At 38.2% G+C, this 5108-nt stretch overlaps 1 pseudogene; it reads right to left on the bottom strand.

Moving 5' to 3' along the window:
• LOC122539865 overlaps positions 1–4361 on the bottom strand; it is a 15505-nt pseudogene extending 11144 nt beyond the window's left edge.
• Positions 4362–5108: the final 747 nt, after the last annotated feature.

Here is a 5108-nt window from a genome sequence, read left to right as displayed (position 1 = left end):
GGCCTATCATCCTCACCTTAACCTCCTTCCACTTATCGTATTCCCTTCCCCCAAGTCCCTCCTCCCTACCTTTTATCTTAGCCTGCTTGGCACACCCTCCTCATTCTTGAAGAAGGGCTTATGCCTGAAGCTTCGATTCTCCTGCTCCTTTGATGCTGCCTGACCTGCTGCGCTTTTCCAGCAACACATTTTTAAGCTCTGATCTGCAGTCCTCACTTTCTCCTTGTCAATTCTGTTACACCCTGTATTAGAAAGCATTGAGCAAAAAATGTAAACATTGACAGAATTGACGAATTGATCGGCTGCAAATTTAGAAAGAAAATCACTTGACTTATTTTATATGATGAAAGGTGAATTGGAGTAAAAATGGCAGCATACATTTTATAAAGTGCTGGATATGGAGGTCCCTTAAAATTGAATTTTTCTAATATTTATCGTGTAGCATGAGATTTCATTTAACAGGTATTATAGCAGTAATTAACTTTCCAATGAGAAATGGCAATGTCTTACTGGAACAATTATGAAGTCCATATTGCCCTGCAAAGGGGACATTTGGAAGAAATAAAAGTGAGTTTTGAGAAAGGCACACAGGTTACATGTTAAGGTTCAGCAGAATAGTCAGAGAATTGAGTCAGACATTAAAAACATTACGGAACATTCTTGGTGGAATGACCTCTGGATTTTGGGTTCATATTATTTCACAAATTGTAGCTCTGCTAATCTGATAATCTTAAAGCTGGAAAGGGTGATGCATACAGCATGTTTATTAATCTGTTTTTGTTATATGCATGTTTATTACACTATTTTTGGTTTGTGACTTATTTACTGATCATTAATCTGTAACTCATTTATTGGCTTGCATATATCTGCATCACATAATGAAATGGTATATTTTAAGATTCTGCATAGTGTAGCAAATCAATTTGGCTACAGCCAGATATGGTGGAAAATAACCAATTATATAGGTATTTGTTCATAATATTAAAAATAATTAACAAAGAGGAGAGACAGTGATAATGTAATCATCAGAACTTTAATAACTACTCATGGATTAAAAAAATCAACAAATATAAACTGTTACTTATGGAAAGAAACTGCAATAGTTTTGTCCGGAATAAACTATTACAAGACAAGGACAAACTTATACAAAACAATTATCCATGTCTTGAAAAGGATGGAGTCAAAGCTGCATGAACAACACTGTTTTGACATCCGCTTGATAACTGGCTGCTCATGCCACAAGGACAACTGATTGCCTTCTGAAGAATTTAAGGAGTTAATCACAAGAAGGCTGTGTTTTTAAACAGACAGTTAAGCCCAAATGTAACCAGGGAGCATAGAAGTTACTTATGATGAGAAGACAAGCTGCAAACTTGCAATATTTTGGATGTAAGAATATAAAGAATCATCAATAATATCACATCACAGACCTGAAGGATGAAAACGTGTATACGAATCCAACACCAGAATTCTTCTTTGGCAGATCTTCAACGAACAACACTGCACAAGAATAGAACCCTGGTCACTTCCAAAGACGGATACTGTTGGTGGAATCATAGCTAAATTCCACCATTAATCAGGTAATAGCCAAATTGAGTTGTGAGGCTTAGTTTGCTTACATGATGGGTCTTATTTTACTTGCTACATGCAATAAGTTTAAACCATTCTTTCAGTACTTGATTGTTGTGACATTTCTTAAGTAGCTGAAATAAAGGTAGCTTGTGGTGATTTACCCACAACACGGCCAAGGGGGCAATGGCCATCCAACATCATCAGTAGCTGCCACATGGCTATTGGCCAGAAGGGTTCAGACAGTTGGTTAACATGGAGAAAATAAACTGTCCCTAGAAATATGACATTACAATAAATGTTCAGGGGCTAAGGGGAGCTCTTTCTGGGGAGTTCCCGTCAAGCAGACCTCGTAGGCAGCAGTCCTCATCAGGTGGTCCCCAGAGAATTGTCCTCATCAGACAGATGGAAGACGGACCAGAAGAAGTGGAAGAAAACCTGGGCAAACGTTTCTAACTGCTCTGTGCCAACAGCCCATTCCTATGCTTGTATCAATGAACAATTGACAACCAATTGTCACAATTATACACCTTCCTTTACGCTAATTAATTAATGTATCATATCTAAACTGCTGTTTGCTATAAATAGTCGACTGTTTATAATAGGTTTCAATCATGAACTCCTAAAATCAACAAATTAGCAAGAGGTACAAGGAAAAGTACACAGGCCTCGAATTTCATGACAGAAAATCATGTCCATCAGAGTGTTACGCAATTGGTAAGAGTTTAAGACCAAGACAAGCTTACAGTGATACAGAGAGCTGAATCAAAATGTGTTGGCTGGCTCTACATTCCACTCTATGCAAGGACAACCTTTGATCAAAATACATTTTAGAATTCATGTTCAAATGTTAATCCAATTTTACTGTAAGCAAAAGTCCAGCAGGATAGTTATCTCTATCAGGTCTAATGGAGTTATGTGAAAACTTTTTTTAAGCTTTTGTAATATTGTTGCGGTTATATTTGAAACAATGAGACATGTTTTTGAGATGGTCTCATGCAGTTTGATTGAAGATGGTTCAATCAAACCCCACTTTGCAGCAAATCAGTTAGTATAAACATAGCTGACATAGTAGAGCTGGTAAATATGGACAGAATGTTTCCAATGTGGACAATCTCCATATGAGAGGTCATAGTTTTAGGATAAAGAGTAGCAGATTTAAAACAGGTAAGGAGAAATTACTTTTCTCAAAAGATGATGAATCTGTGGAATTCACTATCCCAGAGTGTGATGAATGTCAGGAGATTGAGTAAATTTAAGGACGAGATAGACAGATTTGTAATTATTTATGTGTTAAAAGATTATGGAGAGCAGCCAAAACAATGAAACTGAGGCTGAGATGAGACTAGCCATGATCATATCAAATGGTGGATTAGAATGGTGGAGCAGATTAGAGGACTGAATGGCCTACTCCTTCTCCATTATAAACTGATACGTTTACTCTAAATACCTCTCGCAAGTTGGTTGGGGATACTATTCAAAAGTTTTCCATGTTCATCAGGATCGTTTTGGAACAAACGTATTCTAATAGATACTGAGTTTGAATGGCTGTAGAATTAAAGGTAGTGCATTTGCTTTCACAAGCATTTACAGCTGAAGATGCAAAAGCAGTCTTTACTGTATAAGGCTGCATTCAGACTATTTATATTGTCCTAATATTGTACTAGTTAGAGAGAAATGTTGTGTTCAGATTTGTACTGGTGTTTAATTTTGCACAACTGATGTCATTTGAACATGAACTGTTCATAAACATGTTCCAAACAACATCCTTATTTATAAGCATGAGCAAAATCCTAAATTATATGCTTCACTTGCTGTCTGACACTAATATGGTATAAATCACTTGCCACTTGAACAATAGACTTGGAGTGGGGCTCGAAACAACTGTGTAAACATTATCATCCAATTAATGTATTGTGATATTTATAGTCAAGTGTCATGCAAATCAAAAAGTCTTATCACCAGTTGGTTCTTATTTATCATTTAGATTTATGTCAAAATTCTCATGGGCATCTTAGCTAAAAACAAACACGCAGCCAAAATTAGGACAAAATGTGGTATATCAAACTAAGTGAGCAGTTCTGTTGGAACCAAAACCTTAAGGTTTCAAAGAGTTCTGCAAATTGGAAGTTATTTTAAAGGCACTGTGGTGATTCTTTTAGCCAATTGTGTAAGTGGTACATTAAAATATTTGAGATGTTTAAATTAAGTGTTTGAGTTGAGCTTTTGACAGTACCTAAAAACAAGAATGAAAAAATTTTCAAGTTACTGCTAAGGTAAGAAATGTTGTATGACTATCATTTTGGTCACTGTGAGAGTAATCAATAATTTATAATAATTCAAGCAGTAATATACTTTTTTTGTTTATTCACTGAATACAAACAATCAAGCTATAACAGCATAGAGTACATTTAAAGGTGCCAATTAAGAACACTAAAGGACCTAGTTTACACTGCTGGGATTAACCAGCAACAGGTGAGCCTGTCACTGTGCAGCATTCCCATTAGCATTTTGCTATCTCACCTTGGGGGAGTGAGGGGCATTTGTGCCAATCAAAGGCAATCAGTCAAGGGACTGAAATTGGGCAGTGGTGTCCCAGAGCTGGGATTAACCCCCAACTTTGCTCCCAAGAACCCTAGCCCCCTCTCCCCATGAGTCCCTTCTCAACACTTCCCCAATCCCCACCAACATCACTTACCTTTGTCATCAGTTCTCTTGGTCCTGAGACTCTGGGAGTGCTTTTCTATAAATAGCCGTCGCCTCCCCTGTGGCACTGTTAAGTGTAAGAACATTTAGCCAATTAGAGGCTGGAAGCAGTCTCTGGGAAGGTTGTCGGCCCTTGTGCCTTGACTTCAGAAGAAATCCCACCAATGGCCTTGCCACATTGGGATATGTTTCTTTGAGCCTTCCCTGCAAGAGTTACCATGGGTGTCTCATCAACTCTCTAGCTGATTGATGGGACCAATGACATCCTTTCGATGTTTATTCTTTCATCAGATGTGGGTGTTGCTAGCAAGGCCAGGACTTTACCCATCCCTAATTGCCCTTGGCCTGAATGGCTCACTAATCCATTACAGAGGCCAGTTAAGAATCAATCGCATTGTTGTGGATTTGGAGTCACAAACTAGTCAGACTAGGTAAAGGGCATTAAGGCCTAAACAATATTCCACTCAATGTTTGCTAAACACTCCAGGGCAGAATTTCCAAGGCAGTGCCCCAAGTTGTGCACTGCAATATTGACAAGGTTTATGGAGGTCCGAGAGAGATGTGGTTAGTGGTTGTTCAAATGTTATCATGACTGTTTGAAACATTCTGTGAAGATTGCTGGTATCCTTTTGCTTACTCTTTTTAGTTTTCTAGTTTATTTTGCTGTATCATGTGTTTTATTATCTGATCTATAACTTGGTGACACAGTGGCTCAGTGGTTAGCATTGCTGCCTCACAGGGCCAGAGACCTGGGCTTGATTCCCACCTTGGACGACTGTCTGTGTGGAGTTTTCACATTCTCCCCATGTCTGCGTGAGTTTGCTCTGGTTTCC

Source organism: Chiloscyllium plagiosum, chromosome 3 (genome assembly GCF_004010195.1).
Source record: "Chiloscyllium plagiosum isolate BGI_BamShark_2017 chromosome 3, ASM401019v2, whole genome shotgun sequence".
Taxonomy (NCBI): Eukaryota; Metazoa; Chordata; class Chondrichthyes; order Orectolobiformes; family Hemiscylliidae; genus Chiloscyllium; species Chiloscyllium plagiosum.
Note: the sequence above shows the minus strand (reverse complement) of the source record. Positions and strands in the feature narration are given on the sequence as shown.